The sequence below is a fragment of the Carcharhinus amblyrhynchos genome, chromosome 1 (genome assembly GCF_965287045.1).
Source record: "Carcharhinus amblyrhynchos chromosome 1, sCarAmb.v2.hapA, whole genome shotgun sequence".
In the NCBI taxonomy this organism is placed as follows: Eukaryota; Metazoa; Chordata; class Chondrichthyes; order Carcharhiniformes; family Carcharhinidae; genus Carcharhinus; species Carcharhinus amblyrhynchos.
The window spans coordinates 175,374,475-175,392,692 of record NC_137324.1 but is presented as its reverse complement, the minus strand read 5'-3'; the positions used below and the strand labels follow the sequence as shown (position 1 = coordinate 175,392,692).

Genomic DNA, 18,218 nt, shown 5'->3' with positions numbered 1-18,218 from the left:
ACAGAATAAGTCAAGGGGATGTGAGGAAAAGCCTTCATACCCAGCGGGTGGTGATGGCCTGGAATGAGCTGCCTGGGAGGGTGGTAGAGGTGGGTTGCCTCACATCCTTTAAAACGTATCTGGATGAGCGCTTGGCGCTCATTACATTCATGGCTATGGGCCTAATGCCGGCAGATGGGGTTAGGTGGGAGGGCAGGTGTTTCTCGCGTTTCGGTGCAGACTCAATGGGCTGAAGGGCCTCTTCTGCACTGTATGATTCGATGGTACTTGTTTACAGTATCAACCATCACTTGCTTGATAGCGGCATTGCAACACAGTGGTTAGTACTGCTGCCTCACAATGCCAGGGACCCGAGTTCGATTCCCAACCTTGCGTCACCGTCTGTGTGGAGTTTGCACATTCTCCCCATGTCTGCGTGGGTTTCCTCCAGGTGCTCCGTCTCCTCTCACAGTCCAAAGATGCGTGGGTTAGATGGATTGGCAATGCTAAATTGCCCCTTAGTGTCAGGGGGACTAGCTAAGGTAAATGCATAGCATTATGGGAATAGGGCTTGGGCAGAATTGTAGTTGGTGCAGGATTAATGGGCCGAATGGCCTCATTCTGCACTGTAGAATTCTATGATAGGTCTCTTGCTGCTCAGCCAGAAGGTTGTGGGTTCAAGTCCCCGCCAGGAGCATGAGCACAAAATTTACACTGGCACTTCCTAAGGAAGTGGTACAGAGTCAGAGGTACCACCTTTCAGCTGAGACGTTAAACCACGGACCTTGCTATCTTACAGGCAGATGCCGGGATTCCAATGGTACAATTAAAAAAAGCAAACGGGTTCTCCCCGTTATCCTGACCAATATTTATCCCTTCAACCAACACGGCTAAAGCGGACTATCGGCTCAGTATTACATTGCTGTTTCTGTGGGAGCTGGCTGTACATAAATTGCTGTGTGTCCTAACATTACAACAGTAACTACACTTTAAAAGAACTTCATTGGCTCAAGCATTCAGGACATCCTGAGATGGCGAGGAGAGCTACAAAAATGAAAGTCCTTCTTTTCTGCTCATGGCGGGTTTCAGGTTGGACTGCCCGCAATTGCCCTTTTTACTTTGGGAAACGCGCTATGTTGTGTAGTAACAGAGATGAAAGTGAAAAAATACTGCTGATTCTATTTCACAGAATCATAAATCATAGAATCTTTACAGTGCAGGAGGCGGCCATTTGGCCCATCGAGCCTGCACCGATAACAATTCCACCCAGGACCATCCCCGTAACCCCATGTATTTACCAGCTCACCGCATTCCCCCCCTCCCACCCCCCCCAGATACTAAGGGGCAATTTATCCTGGTCAATCAACCTAACCCGCACATCTTTGCCTCTTTAAGACACTTTTTTTTTCAAATTAATCATTGGCTCTTAATAGTTGTTGGTGGAAATAAATGTTAATACCAAGGTGACATAGATTGTCAGTATTGTCGCTGGACTGATAATCCAAAGATGTCTTATTATACAATAATAGGAGACATGGTTAGTTAGTTTGCAGATGACACCAAGGTTGGTGGAATAGTGGACAGTGGAAAAGGTTATCTCGGACTGTAATGGGATCTTGATCAATTGGGCCACTTGACTGATGAATGGCAGATGGAGTTTAATTTAGATAAATGCGAGGTGATGCATTTCGGTGGATTTGATTCACAAATGTCCTTCAAGGAAGGAAATCTGCCATCCTTACCCTGTCTAGCCTACATGTGACTCCAGACCCACAGCTATTTGGCTGACTCTTAATTGCCCTCAGAGGGATGGGCAATAAATCCTGGCTGAATTTGCAATGCCTACATCGCATGAATGAATAAAAAATACTCAAAGAAAAACATCGCTATAAAAGGTAGAGGAAACATTGGAAAGTAAACAGAGACTAAGCTGGTGATTTCATAGAATCCCATTTCCCTTAACTTGTCCCTTAATGTCCCAACATGTGTAGATCAGAGGGATTAGCAAGGTAAATACATGGATTATGGGGATAAAAACTGGGTGGAATGCTGTCAGAGAGCTGGTGCAGACTTGATGGGCCAAATGGCCTCCTTCTGCACTGTAGGGATTCTATGATTTCCAGCAAACATGAAAGGAATAGAAGTAAACCAGGAACAAATTCCATAAAATTATCCCGGGGCAGGATTTTCCAGCTCCGACCCCTAATGCCCACACCCCCACCATCCCTGTGGCATATTTTCAGGTGGCAGAGACAGCTCGCTACTGGCCGCTGACAGGATCATGTCCCATGTCTGGAGCATTTTATGCGGCTCACCCTTCCCAACACTGCGTGTCGCCTCCGGTCCCACCGTCAGCAAGAGCCCGAAAATCCAGCCCCAGGTGCGTCTTGAAATATTTTTGCATCAAACTTGAAATGGCTCTAAGAAACAAATACTCTCTTCTACCGTCTTCCGTCGGGACAAAGATGCAAAAGTCTGAGAACATGTACCAACTGGCTCAAGAACAGCTTCTTCCCTGCTGCTGTCAGACTTTTGAAAGGACCTACCTTATATTAAGTTGATCTTTCTCTACATCCTAGCTATGACTGTAACACTACATTCTGCACTCTTTCCTTTCCTTCTCTATGAACGGTACACTTTGTCTGTATAGCATGCAAGAAACGATACTTTTCACTGTGTGCTAATATGTGTGACAATAATAAATAAAATCAAACCAAATTGAAGGGTTTCAGTTATACTTTGTCTGTAAAGTACGCAAGAAACAACAGAAACAACTTTTTACTTATGTTAATACATGTGAGAATAATAAATCAAATCAAAAGATCAAATCAAATACTACCCTGCTACCGTAGAGAGGAATTTATGCAAGAATTATATTACGCAAACATGTCATGAATTAAGTTTTGAACATCGTTACCTCATCACAGCAAGAACACATTGGAGGGTGTGCGGTGCAGATTCATCAGAATGATATCAGGACTAAATAATCATAGAATCCGTACAGTGCAGAATTAGGCCATTCAACCCATCCAGTCTACACCAAACACCATCCCACCCAGGCCCTATCCCCATAACCCCACATATTTACCCACCTAATCCCCCGACACTACGGTTAATTGAGCATGGCCAATCCACCTAACCCGCATACCTTTGGACTGTGGGAGGAAACCGAAGCACCTGGGGGAAACCCACGCAGACATGGGGAGAATGTGCAAACTCCACACAGACAATGATCCAAGGCCGGAATGGAACCCGGGGCCCTGGCTCAGTGAGGCAGCAGTGCTGGCCACTGTGCCACACAAGGTTGTGTATGCTAAGAATGCATTTCCTTAGGTATAAGTGATTACCAGATTAATTGAGGTGATTAAACAAGTTGATAGCCTAGGTATAGAGGAGAAGGGGTAGGAGTCCAGAACAAGAGGATATAACCTTAAAAGTAGAGCCAGGCTTTTCAAGAGTGCTGTCAGGCAGGAATTCTTTGCACAAAGCACAGTGGAAATCTGGAATTTTCTTCTACAGAAGCCCTTCGAGGTTGGGAGCCTCCTGAAAATGTCAAAGCAGAGTTGGATAAATTTGATGAAGTGCCATTCAGGCTCAAAACATTGGTTCTGTTCTCTCTCCACAGGGGCTGTCACGCCTGCTGAGATTTTCCAGCATTTTCTGTTTTTGTTTCAGATTCCAGCATCCACAGTATTTTGCAGTTATCTTATGGATAGGTTTGTGGGCAAGGATATTAAGGGATAGGGAACCAAGTCAGGGAGAAGGAGCTGAGATAAATATCAGTTAAATGGCAGAACAGATTTGAGAGGAGTTTTCCAAACCCAGCTCTCCCATTCTCCACTGCCGCTCACCAGTTCTGTATTCACATTCCGGGAACATAAGGAGTACTCAATCTGGCATTTGTTGTGAAGTGGATAATCTGCGTACTTTATACGGTCGAACAACCTCATTACAATAATCCTTACAGAAATCAGGCACAAAAAACTTCAATGTGCCAAAAGTTGCACACAAATTTCAATGTCAATGAGATGTTGTACTTGCAACTTTCTCTCAAATATTTAAATTCTTGCATCCAAACAAAACTTCCTGTTCCAGCACAGACTATAGTGTTATAGAGGACCTCCACATGGCAGAGTGTTTGAATGTTCAGATTTATTTCTATTTGGGAAAACAAAATGGACAATGGGATCCTTTTGTTTTCTCCTTTACCAATTTCTATGACGCTCCATCTTCATAAACTTCCTATTCGCGATGTTGTATCCATTTGTCTTCATGTCATTCCTCTCGTAGCTCCCTTCATTCCTCTTTCCATTACTTGAATGCCTTCGATGCATTTAACAGTAAAACTCTGTGTGTGATTCTCCTTCCCATCGTACACACATTTACAAAGTGTAACTACCATATCTTTTGATTAAAACATCATAATGATACAAAACGGCTGGAATTCTCTGGTCTCGCACACCCTGCTACCGCTGCCAGTGAGAATGGAGAATTTTGCATTCAACCAAATCTCCATTCATAGCAGTGGGACTGGAGAATCCCAGTCACAGACGAGGTCAGAGAATTCCAGCCAATATCTTGTGACAGTTCCCAATGACTGGAGACTGCATTACATCACTTGGCTATCCAAATTATTTCATCCTATTTCTGTCTCTTTTTATTTCAATGCTTTGAGTGTGGCAAAGAAGGATCTGTACACGATTACAAAGGTGTGAGTGTTGAATGATATCTAGATGCAGGTCTGGCATACATTGTGCACAAGCATTAACATGTTTGGGTTTGCAATAAAGTCTTACCTCTAATATTCTCTTTTAGAAACACAATCTTTTCAGTATAATGAGAGTACCTCATATAATAAGGAGTGGTTAGCACTGCTGCCTCACAGTGCCTGGGACCTGGGTTCGAATCCAGGCTTGGATCACCATCTGTGCGGAGTTTGCACATTCTGCGTGGGTTTCCTCCGGGTGCTCCAGTTTCCTCCCACAGTCTGAAAAACGTGCTGGTTAAGTTCATTGGCCATGCTAAATTCTCCCTCAATGTATCCGAACAGGCGCCGGAGTGTGATGGCTACAGGATTTTCACAGGAACATTGTCGCAGTGTTAATGTTAGCTGACTTGTGACTAATAAATAAACTTTACTTACTGAATAGGATAGGCTGTGGGATAGAATAGGTTTGCACGTGGAATTTTCCACTCCTACCTACTGACAGAATTCATGGTTTCACATAGAGAGAGTAATTTTGCAAGGGTCATTACTTAAATGAAACCATGTTACACCCATGGTTTGTTACCTACCCGCCTATTCTGGATCCTAGACTTGCTGCTACTCAGTTGATGTTGATAGACTGGCCCCATCAACAAGTGGCTCCATACAGTCTAGCCCTGATTAACATCCTCTTCATGGATGATGAGCAGGAGATGAGAAAATTGAGTACCAGTTACTGTTGCATCTGAACTATGAAAATAAAAAAAAACTCTAACTTAAGCTATTATTTCTCAAGGTATTGACAGGGGATACAGTAAACGTCACTTCAGAGAATACTTCTCATAGATATACAAAGTAAGCCCATTACGAGATTTGGCTAACTACATTGCTGCTGTTTTTACATCTGGAGACAGCAACACTTTTAAGATGCATCTCAATTCTTCTCATGGCCATGAGCCAGTTTAGAGCAGCACCACCCACAGAAACTTACCCTGGTCTAGTTGTACTCCATATAAAACTGTTTTACCATCACAATACTCTAACAATCATAAATTATCATGAAAGCTGCACTTTACAAGAATGTTTTGAGATGTACCTTTAGCTCAAAATCAAACACAGAATTCTGGATAAACGCCTCAGCTTGGAGACATGCTCACGTGACCTTGTTCCCATGGGGAGAGAAACTCAAATAGCAACACATTGAAGTGTGTTGGGAGTTTTAACAACCTTTAACAGCATCGCACAGAAAAAAGGACAGCTGGTGTTGGAGACACAGAAACAAAGGAACTAATGCTGTGGAAAAGGAATCAAGGGTATTGTTTTGTATTGACAATCAATCAAGATACTTATTTTTCTTCAGAAGAGAGAGAACAAATCAGACAGGATTCTCGAAGGTTTAAGGAATGGAGGAGTCTTCCATGTGTGCTACTTGGCCTTTTTAGCTGATCATCAAATTCAATATCCTGATCCCACCTTACTCCCATATCCCTTGATCCCTTTCACCCTAACAGCTATATCTAATTTCTTCTTGAAATCACACATCTTGACCTCAACTACTTTCTGTGGTAGTGAATTTCACTGAGTCACCACCCTCCGGGTGAAGAAATTTCTCCTCATCTCAGTCCTAAACGGTTTTATCCTTATCCTCAAACAATAGCCCCTGGTTCTGGACTCTCCCATCATCAGGAACATTATTTCTGAATCTACCCTGTCTAACCCTGTCAGAACTTTATAAATTTCGAAGAGATCCCCTCCCATTCTTCTAAATTCCAGTGGATGTAATCCGAACCAACTTAGTCTCTCCTCATGTGACGTAATGAATGGAGAAGCCTCCAATCTAGTTGCCTTTGGAGTGCAGTTGAGGGTCGTAGGTCATAGATCACCACAGTGCAGAAAGAGGCCCTTCGGCCCATCAAGTCTGCACTGAACACAATCCCACCCAGGCCCTACTCCCGTATCCCCTACATGTTATACCCACTAATCCCTCTAACCTACGCATCCCTGGATACTAAGGGGCAATTTTCTTAGCACGGCCAATCAACCTAACCCGCACAGCTTTGGACTGTGGGAGGAAACCGGAGTACCCGGAGGAAACCCACGCAGACACGAGGAGAATGTGCAAACTCCACACAGACAGTGACCCAAGCCGGGAATCGAACCCAGGACCCTGGAGCTGTGAAGCAGCAGTGCTAACCACTGTGCTACCATGCCACCCTATTGTTGTGGCTCTGGAGTCACATGTAGGCCAGACCAGGTAAGGACAGCAGATTTCCTTCCCTTAAGGACATTAGCGACCCAGATGGATTTTTCCCACAATCGACAATGGTTTCATGGATATCAGCAGATTCTCAATTGCAGAGTTATTTTAAAATTCAAATTCCACTCTCTGCCGAATATGCAGAATAATGAGGAGTCTGGTAAATAGGATAACTAAGTTTGAGCTGGACGGATGGATTTTGTTCTGCTCACACGGCATAAAGTCCAGAATGGCCACAGAAGCTGGCACTACCCAGAGTAATACTGAAGGTAGCACGAATGATTTATTACTGTCCTGCTCTAACCTGTGTGTTAGCCGCCCAGGATAAACATCAACAGATAAAGACGAAGGGTTAAACTAAACAAAGGGAGGTAAGGCAGCGAGGGCGACACCATGCCTGGTAGTAGCGGCTTCCCAATCGGGACCCAGCTTTGGGCGAGGTTTAAAACCGCCCGTTATTATCGGCTCATACCACTGGATTTAACATTTCAAAAGCCCTTGCAGCATCCCCAGTGTTAGCCCCTGTGCGATAATACACAAACGTTTTCTTCATGTAAACCAAAAGTAAGATAAACACAGCTGCTGAGAAGATAGTGTTACACGCATAGACGGTCTCTCATGCTCAATGCCTGCTCGCTAACAGCGACTCTTTTCATGCAAGTACAAGACTCAGAACTTCCCACGGTCTTCTTCCCGACTGAAAGGAGGCCTGGAACTCGCCCTCATCTCTGAGGTGCTCACTTTCTCCTCTGGGTGACTGGTTCCGTGTCGAATCTTTAGCGAGGCTGGGAAAAACACATCTTCACCAGTTGTATTTTTCTTTTGAAATACGGAAGAACGCAGTATTATCTGGACACTTGGATTTTTTAAAAAGGTCATAAGTTCACCTTGGACTGCCAACAAGCCCGCCTTTTCTGAGAAATCACCTGATTTCAGCTATCTGAAATAGAACTTGGCGGGATGGGAGCGAGCTGTTTGTTTGCTTGTTTGAATTGCAGTTATTTTGATTGATGGGGAAAAAGAACTGGTTTAACAGCAAAGATTCACTAGAAATTCCCCTGACAGAGGAGCTTTAAGTTTTGAACCTGTTGATCTGAACTCAGTTTCGGGGAATAAACCAAGAAGGAAGGTTGCACTAGTTCACTCTCTTCCTGCCCTGCATGTGGTTAACAACCTGCCGCCAGAGTACGTTCATCTGAGTATAACTATTCTGCATTTGGAAACCTACAATGCTCAAACAAGAAACACTGAATCCACTCTATAGTCTCCTACACGCTAAAGTCCCACTGGTAAGAACCTCCAGGCAGCCACTGGGACTAGTGACCAGCCTTCACATGAGGGAGCCCAGATCAACTGCATTAAAACCCTGCAAACTTTATCCTTTGTTTTATAAAGCCTATCCCCCAGAGTCCATCTCTACAGAGACCCTGGCCAGGATTCTCTGACTTCACCCACCACTGGGATTCTCCGGTCCTGTTGCTATGAATGAAGATTTAGCTGAACGCCAAATTTTCTGTTTTCCCGGCAGAGGGAGTGTGGCGTACGACTTTGGAGAATTCCAGTCCCTATCTGTTTTCCTTTGCTGGTGTGTGTGTGTGTGTGTGTGTGTGTGTGTGTGTGTGTGTGTGTGTGTGTGTGTGTGTGTGTGTGTGTGTGTGTGCGTGCGTGTGCGCGCGCGCACGCGCGCATGTGCGTTTGTGTACTTGTGTGTTAACCAGTTCTTGCATTTTTGTTTCAAAATACTTTTGTTATAAATCAATCATAGAATCCCAACAGCGCAGAAGGAAACTATTTCGCACACTGGGTCTGATTTTACCATTCTGTCATGCCCATTTTTGGGTGCGAAAACATGGTAAAGTCGGGTGTGAGGCCATTAACGCGATCCGTGCCCACATCCGCGCGGATTGCCACTTTACCGAAACACAGGAATGGCGGTGATTCGGTTCGCACACAAAACGGGCGCCACGGTGATTTAAATACATTTGCATGTATTTAAATTGAATTAATGAACTGCCCGCCCAATTTTATCAGCATTTCCTCCTTTATCACCGCGTTCACCAATCTGGAACTGCTCCGTAACGGACCTGCTGAATAAAAGCCTGAAATCGGGCGCTCCAGCTGCTGAAGAGAGAGTTTGGAGCTTCCAACGGCTCTCAGACTCAGATCAGTGGTGGGGGGGTAGGAGCGAGGCGGGTCAGATTATTCTCTGGTTGGGGAGGAGGAGGAGGAGACTGGTCAGATGTATTGGTGGTGGTGGTGGTGGGGGGGATGGGGATGGGTGGGACCAGGTCATTGTCTTGAGGGGGGGAGGGTAGGTGGGGGTAGTGAGCAAGGCCAGACCCTTCTCTGGGGGGGGGGGGGTGGGTGGGTGGCGGAAGTAGTGAGGCCAAATCGTTGTCTTGGAAGCGGGGGGTGGTGGCAGACCTAATCGCTTACTTTTGGTGGTGGGGTGGGGGGGGGGGAGTCATATGGATCTCCAGTGGGGGAGCGGGCAGGGTCAGATGGGTCTCTGCTGGGGGGGGGGGGGGCAGGGGGGTGCAGTGGGGACAGGGAGTCCGCTGCCACTCTACGGGCAATCGGTGGGGAGGGAAGGGGCAGGGGTGGCGATTGGTCTGGGTAGTCAGGAGGTGCGTAAGGGGAACAGTAATGTGTGTGGGTAACGGGGGGATCGGATAAGGGGGACATTGATATGTGTGGGTAGTGGGCGGGGGGGATCGGATAAGGGGGACAGTGATGTGTGTGGGTAGTAGCCGGGGGGGAGCTGGGTAAGGGGGACAGTGATGTGTGTGGGTAGTGGGCGGGGGGCTGGATAAGGTGGACAGTGATGTGTGTGGGTAGTGGGGGGGGGTGTGGATAAGGGGGACAGTGATGTGTGTGGGTAGTGGGGGGGGTGCTGGATAAGGGGGACAGTGATGTGTGTGGGTAGTGGGGGGGGTGCTGGATAAGGGGGACAGTGATGTGTGTGGGTAGTGGGGGGGGGCTGGATAAGGGGGACAGTGATGTGTGTGTGCGTCCACCATCACTCCCACTTTTCGCTCCCGGGTCACTTTCCTCGGCTTTCTGTGGCCCGGGAGCGATCTGACACGGACGCGCTTTTTCAAATATTTTCCAACTGCACACGCGCAGTTCAGATCTCCGATCGTTCCGGCAGCGCTAAGCCCTGCCCACAGGGCGAACGGGACTGGAGATGGCCCAGTGCGTATGGGGGCACCTGGAAGCAGATTTCTAAGTTGAATCTGCATTACGCCCAGATTCAGCACTTAGAATGAAAATGGTAAAATCGGGCCCATTGACTCTGCACCACAACCAGAAACGCACCCAGGCCCTATTCCCCAACCGCAAGTATTTACCTGACACCAAGGGGCAATTTAGCACAGACCCACACATCTTTGGACCGTGGGAAGAAACTGGAGCACCCGGAGGAAACCCACACTGACATGGGGAGAATGTGCAAACTCCACACAGATAGTGACCCAAGCTGAGAACTGAAACCAGGTCCCTGGCGATGTGAGGCAGCAGTGTTACCCACTGTGCCATCATCGCACCCAAGAGATGAGAGAGTTGCGTTAAGATACTGAAGCAGACTGTACAGATACTAAGAGGTATGGACAGAAAACAGCATACAGGGACATCTGTTGACAGAGGACATCTTTTTAAAGAATGAATGCTAAAAAAATTACTGGCCAGTAAGTATTATTTTTCCCCTCTGTATATTTCTGATTGAAATAGCTAATTGAGTGAGGCAGGAGAACAAAAGACACATCTCTGAACATGAAAACCATGGTTATTTGGACACACTCCAGATTCTGAGTCAAAGGGTTGTGGGTTTAAGTTCTATTTCAAGATGTGAGTGCGATGATCTAGGCTGACACGTTAGCGCGAGGGAGGTTGCACTGTTGGAGGTGTTGTCTTGAGGTATACAAAATGATTAAAGATACGGATAAAGTAGACTTGGGATGAATGCTTCCTCTTGTGGGACATTCTAGGACGAGAGGTCATCGTCTTAGGAGAAGGGTAGCAAATTTAAAACCGAGTTGAGGAGAAACTACTTCTCCCAAAGGGCTGTGAATCTGTGGAATTCGCTACCCCAAAGTGCGGTGGATGTTGGGACAGTGAGTCAATTTAAGGAGGAGTTAGACAGATCTTTAATTGGTAATGGGTTGGAGGGTTATGGGGAGAAGGCAGGAAAATGGGGATGAGAAACATATCAACCATAATTCTGCACCAAAAGCTTATGAACTTTCAGAGAAGACATGAAACCAAGACTCTGCCTGATTCTTAAACAAAACTTAAAAGATCCCAGTGGCATTATTTCAAAGAAGAACAGGAGGGGTTTCTCTGGTGTCCTGGCCAATATTTACCCCTCATTTAACATCATAAAATTGGCTGATTATCTGGTCACATAGGAGTTAGTTGCGCTGAAGTTAATACCCGTGCATCCAACACTTCAACAGCAACCACCAATTCAAAAAGTACTTTAATGGCACTAAGCACTTTGGCACAACTGATGGTTCTGAAAGGTGCTATGTAAAGGCAAGTCTTTCTTTAATAGTGACAATCTTCTAAGATCCAGCACAATTGAAACCATATAGTGGATGTGCGAAAGAGTCTCTTAAAGGGATGAAGGAACCTGTGATATTAAAATGATTCATAGAATCACAATATCATAGAATCACTACAGTAGGAGGAGGCCATTCGGCCCATCAGGTCTGCACCCGACAGACCATCCTTCCGGGCCCTATCTCTGTAACCTCATGTATTTACCCTGCTACTCCACCTAACCTACACACCTTGGGAAACTAAGAGGCAATTTAGCATGGCCAACCCGTATGTCAATGGAGTGTGGGAGGAAACCCATGGAGAACATGCAGACTCCACACTATCACCCAAGGCTGGAATCGAACCCGGTTCCTTGGTGCTGTGGGGCAGCAATGCTAACCATTGCACCACCGTGCCAAGATTCTGGCCCATCTCGATTCACCTTCCAGCACACTCAGTTCAACTCACAGGAAACAATTTCATCATTTCTTATTCCCATTACTAATTTAGTTATTGATATTGCATACAGCATTATGAGTGTTATGCTAGGAAAGGTCAACTGCTGTGTTTGCATTCAATAACAATCTGCATTTTTTAATAATTAATTTATAGGGATGTGGGTATCATTGGTCAGGCCAGCATTTATTGTCCATCCCCTGTTTATATAGCATCACTAACACAGTAAAGCATCCCAAGGCATTACAGGGGAATGATTACCAAGCAGGATTTGACACTGAGCCACACAGGGAGCTATCAGGACAGATGACCAAAACATATGTACATATTTTAAGAAACATCTTAAAAGGAGGAGGGGGAGCGAGAGAGGCGGAGAGGTTTGGGGAGGGGATTCCAGAGTTAGAGGGCCCAGGAAGTCATTAATGGTGGAGCACATCAGGGATTCTCAAGAGACCAGACTTATATTAACGCAGGTATCTTGGAGGTTTCTCAGACTGGAGGAGATTACAGACTCTGAGAGGAGTGAGGACATGGGGGGAGGTTTTGAAAGCAAGGATTTTAATATCCAGGTATTGTCAGAGTGGGAGCTCTCAGTTAGCACAGGGGTGACAGGTGAACATGACTCAATGTGAGTTAGGATAATATTTGCATTCACTCCATTCATACTGTATTTTTTAAATAAGAAACAGATATCATTTGGGAGTCGGAAAAACATTACTTGGTAACACTGCGCAGAAAGCCTAAACCGGAATAGCTCAAAGATCTCAGGCTGTTTCTCAGCTGGCGGAGGTTACAGAAATAAGGAGATCCTGAACTGCTGAAGGTTTATAACAATCTGGAAAGGTGTTTCTCGACATAGACCTTTCCAACTCGAGGAAAATGGCAGCTGAACTGTGCAGTGCATCTGTGGCATGAGCAAGAATATGTCATGAGTTTAACTACTTGAATTAATAATGAACTGTTACAAGACAGCAGGCAGAGACTGCAACAACATGTCAATGATTGGGAACTCCACTTACAGGTGAGTGAAATGCAGGAACCATGCAGGACAGTTTGTCCCTTTCTGCATGCCTTAGATACGCCTCTTGATTTCACAGACTCATAGAACTCCTACAGTGCAGAAGAAGTGCATTCAGCCCAACTTTGAATGGAGTTTGAATAAGGAAAGGGGAGAAGAATCATCAATGTTTGAGATTACGGTTTAGTTTTGTTGCCCCTGCTTGGAATTTATTGAAAAGCTTTTTTGATTGCTCTGCACCCGCATCTCCCTTTTCCCTGAAGAGAACGGCTCCTCTTATGGTTTAGTTAGAATCACAAAATCTTATGGTGCTGAAGGAGGTATTCAGCCATTGAGTCTGCACCGACAACAATCCGACCCAGGCCCTATCCCCATTACCACGCACATTTAACTGCTGGTCCTCCTGACACTAAAGAGAAGATTACCATGGCCAATCCACCTAATCAGCACATCTTTGGCATGTGGGAGGAAACTGGAGCATCCAGAGGAAACCCATGCAGACATGGGGAGAATATGCAAACAGACAGACACCCAAGGCTGGAATTGAACCCGGGTCCCTGGTGCTGTGAGGCAGCAGTGCTAACCACTGTGCCACCGTGGCACCCTTTGTGGATTAAGGAATAGTACCAACCACGTGCCAAGGGAGGGGTGTCATAACATGGGTTCTTTATGCTGTACCCTTGCTCTGCCGAGCATCTTTACATTATAAAGCAGCCACGTATCGTCACATCCCAGAAATCAAAGGAGTCAGAATGGTTGCAAAAATAACACTGTTCTTAAACAGTTAAACCACAGGGACTGATTGGCAAAATGAGCCCTTAGTAGATCTAAGTATCTCCAATTTTTTTTAAATAGCAAGAAAAATTATTTATTCTTTTCAGCCTCAGGTCAATTCCGACTTGACTCGAGAGTTTTGGAACGCCCTTGAAAAAGCTGAGGCTTGTTTCGCTCTGAGACTCCGAGAAACATAATGTTCCAATTGTGCATGGTTCAGTGGCCTGGACAATTCCATTGTTATTCCAATACACACAGAACATTTGTGCATATAGAGAACTAAAAAGCAAGGAGCATACTCATATTTCACATCACTAACATGAAGAACGGACTGAAAAACAGAAAAGCAAAGACCAGTAAGCTGATCAAGCCTTGTGCAGGCTGAGGAAGCAACGCTGGTCACAGAATCTTCCTCATCCATTTAACACTTCCAGAGAACTGGTTTGCACACTCTCCTGGACGCTCAGGCTGATGAAGAGAAATTTCAGGATCTGCATCTGTCTCCATATTTCTCCTGTTCCTTCCCTGAACTCTTCCACCAAGGGGCAACACGGTGGCACGGTGATTAGCATTGCTGCCTCACAGTGCCAGGGACCCAGGTTCAATTCCAGCATTGGGTCACTGTCTGTGTGGAGTTTGTATGTTCTCCCCGTGTTTGCCTAGGTTTTGTACAGGTGTTCCGGTTGCCTCCCACAGTCAAAAAAAGAGGGGAGATGCTGGCATTGGACTGGGGTGGGCACAGTAAGAAGTCTCACAACACCAGGTTAAAGTCCAATAGGTTTATTTGGAATCACGAGCTTTCAGAGCGTTGCTCCTTCATCAGGTGAGTCTAAAAGGCATGCTGGTTAAGTGCATTGACCATGCTAAATTCTGCCTCAGTGTACAAAGAACAAAGAGGCAGGAACAGGCCCTCCGGCCCTCCAAGCCTGCACTGACCATGCTGCCCGACTTAAGTAAAATCCCCTACTCTTCTTGGGACCATATCCCTCTATTTCCATCTCATTCACGTACTTGTCAAGACGCCCCTGCAAAGTCACTACCGTATCCGCTTCCATTATCTCCCCTGGCAACAAGTTCCAGGCACCCACTACGCTCTGTGTAAAAAATCTGTCTCGTATATCTCTTTTAAACCTTGTCCCTCGCACCTTTAACCTATGCCCCCTAGTAATTGACTCTTCCATCCTGGGAAAAAGCTTTGGACTATCCACTCTATCTGTGCCTCTCAATCTTGTAGAGATCTATTAGGTCTCCCCTCAACCTCCGTTGCTCCAGAGAGAACAAACCAAGTTTCTCCAACCCCTCCTCATGGCTAATGCCCTCCATACCAGGCAACATCCTGGTAACTCTTTTCTGTACCCTCTCCAAAGCCTCCAGATAGTCCTGGTATGTGGAGTCCAGAATTAAACTCTATATTCCAAGGGCCTAACTAAGGTTCTGTAAAGCTGCGACATGACTTACCAATTTTTAAACTCAATACCCCGGTCATTGAAGGCAAGCATGCCATATGCCTTTTTGACTACCTTCTACACCTGCATCGCCACTTTCAGTGACCTATGTAGCTGTACACCCAGATCCCTTTGCCTATCAATACTCCTAAGGGTTCTGCCATTTACTGTATTTTTCCTATCCGTATCAGACCTTCCAAAATGCATTACCTCACATTTGTCTGGATTAAACTCCATCTGCCATCTCTCCATCCAAGTCTCCAATTGATCTATATCCTGCTGTATCCTCTGATGGTCCTCATCGCTACCCGCAAATCCACCAACCTTTGTGTCATCCGCAAATATACTAATCAATCCAGTTACATTTCCCTCAAAATCCTTTATATATATATTACAAACAGCAAAGATCCCAGCACTGATCCCTGAGGAACATGACTTATAACAGCCCTCCATTCAGAAACACACCCTTCCACTGCTACCCTCTGTCTTCTTTGACCAACAGGTGCTGGAGTGTGGCAACTAGGGGATTTTCATAGTAACTTCACTGCAGTGTTAATGTAAGCCCACTTGTGACACCAATAAATAAACTTTAAATTTTAAAGACAGCCCTCCCACCTACCTCTTTGACCAAGCTTTTGGCCACTGTCTGACTGTCTTCTTATATGCCATGTTTACTATCCAACTTTGATGAAGTGCCTCGGGACAGTTTATCATATTAAAGCCACAAACCGATTGCAAGCTGATTGAACAAGCTCTCAGTCACGAACCAACCGACTCAAGAACAGCTTCTTCCCTGCTGCCACCAGACTTCTGAATGGACCTACCTTGCATGAAGTTGGTCTTTCTCCACACCCTAGCTATAACTGTAATACTACATTATGCATTCTCTTCTTTCCTTTTCTACGAACGCAATGCTTTGTCTGCATAGCACACAAGAAACAATACTGTATGTTAATACATATGACAATAATAAATCAAATCTTTGGAATTCTCTGCCCATTGAAGTGGTGGAGGCTACCTCGTTGAGTATGTTTAAGTCACGGGTAGATAAATTTCTGATGGATAAGGGAATTAAGGGTTATGGGGAGCAGGCGGGAAAGTGGAACTGATCCACTTCAGATCAGCCATGATCTTATTGAATGGCGGGGCAGGCTCAGAGGGCTAGATGGCCTACTCCTGCTCCTATTTCTTATGTTCTTAAATCAAATCAAAATTGAACTATCTACCCTCTGCAAACTATAGCCTCAGCTTTGGCAGCACTTTACACTAAAAAATTAATCAGACTGCAAAAAAAGTAAATGCCCTCAATAACTTCTATAGTTATTCAATCAAAACCATAATCCTTACCTGCTATATCTTGCTTCTTGGATTTGCGCAACTGAAGTCACGTTTCCTCAAGGCGACTTTGGCCGATTTCAGCCACGGTGGGTTCTGTTCAAAACAATGAATATATATATGGGCAAAATATAAAGCCAGAGCCCTTCTGAACACAACTAATAGTCTTCACCTGTAACTCGACATTTTTCTTCCACAGCCGCTCACCTAACCAGGACTCGAGCCAGCAGTAAACTCACCTAGGTGGTGTGGAAAGACCAGCGTGAATGAACAACCATTGTTCAGCAGTTGTGAAAGGTCATTCTGCAAACATCATTGTCTCTGTACTCAGGGCAAACCTCAAATATTTGCAGGATTGTTCCTTGACAACAAGGTCAGACTCGAATTGCTCTGAAATGAATTCATGAGGCATGGCGGTACTTACGGTAATGAGATGGCTGATTGGAAAGTATCCCCAGTCTCTCTGCTAGAATATGCACTGCAGCACAATTAAAATCACAGTCCTGCATGATCCTTAAATCACTTGTGGTTAAGGGTCAGATATTTTACAGTTGATAAACAAATTGTATTTTGCTTTCCATCCTGTCGACAGCGGACTCAGAAATTGTGCTTTGCAACCTTACTGATTTGCTCTAGAACTGAGTTACAATTTGTTTTCAGTGGGGAGCCATTGCCCCTCCAAAATTGTCCAAGAATGACTTTTTTCCCCTTCTGATTTGATTTATTACTGTCACATGTTTTGGGAGACAGTGAAAAGCACTGTTTCTTGCGTGCTATGCAGACAATGCATACCGTTCATAGACAAGGAAACAAGAGGATGCAGAATGTAGTGTTACAGTCATAGCCAGGGCATAAACAAAGTGTACCGTTCATAGAGAAGGAAACGAGAGAGTGCAGAGTGTAGTGTTACAGTCATAGCTAGGGTGTAGAGAAAGATCAACTTAATGCAAGGTAAGTCCATCCAAAAGTCTGATGGCAGCAGGGAAGAAGCTGTTCTTGAGTCCGTTGGTACATGACTTCAGACATTTGTATCTTTTACCCGTTGGAAGAAGATGGAAGAGAGAATGTCCGAGGTGCATGGGGTTCTTAGTTATGCTGGCTGCTTTGCCGAGGCAGCGGGAAGTGTAGACAGAGGAAAGGAGGCTGGATTGTAGTTTTGCAGTCATAAATGTAGTGTTATAGTCATAGTTAGGGTGTAGTGAAAGATCAACTTAATATAAAGTAGGTCTATTCAAAAGTGATGGCAGCAGAGTGGAAGCTGTTCTTGTACATGAGCTCAGATTTTTGTACCTTTTTGCCAATGGAAGAAGGTGGAAGAGAGTATGTCGGAGTGCGTGCAGTCCTTGAACGTGCTGGCTGCTTTTCAGAGGCAGCGCTAAGTGTGGACAGAATCAATGGATGGGAGGCTGGTTTGCATAATGGACTGGGCTTCACTCATGACCTTTTGTAATTTCTTGTGATCTTGGTCAGAGCAGGAGCCATACCAAGCTGTGATACAACTGGAAAGAATGATTTCAACGGAGCATCTGTAGAAGTTGGTGAGAGTTGAGGCAGACATGCCAAAATTTCCTTAGATTCCTGAGAAAGTAGAGACATTAGCAGACATTCTTAACCATAGCATTGGCGTGGAGGGACTAGGACAGGGTGTTCATGATCTGGACAGCTAGAAACTCGAAGCTCTCGACCATTTCCACTTCATCTTCTGCTGAT

At 45.2% G+C, this 18,218-nt stretch overlaps 1 protein-coding gene across 2 annotated transcripts in view; it reads right to left on the bottom strand.

Annotated features, from left to right (window-relative positions):
• The window catches only part of bmpr1ba (bone morphogenetic protein receptor, type IBa), a 414,749-nt gene that overhangs the window by 260,189 nt on the left and 136,342 nt on the right, over window positions 1-18,218 (bottom strand). For both annotated transcript variants that reach the window (XM_080195685.1, XM_080195693.1), the window contains exon 2: window positions 16,521-16,604. The gene's annotated coding sequence lies outside the window, so the exon portion shown is untranslated. The remainder of the gene's footprint in view (window positions 1-16,520; window positions 16,605-18,218) is intronic.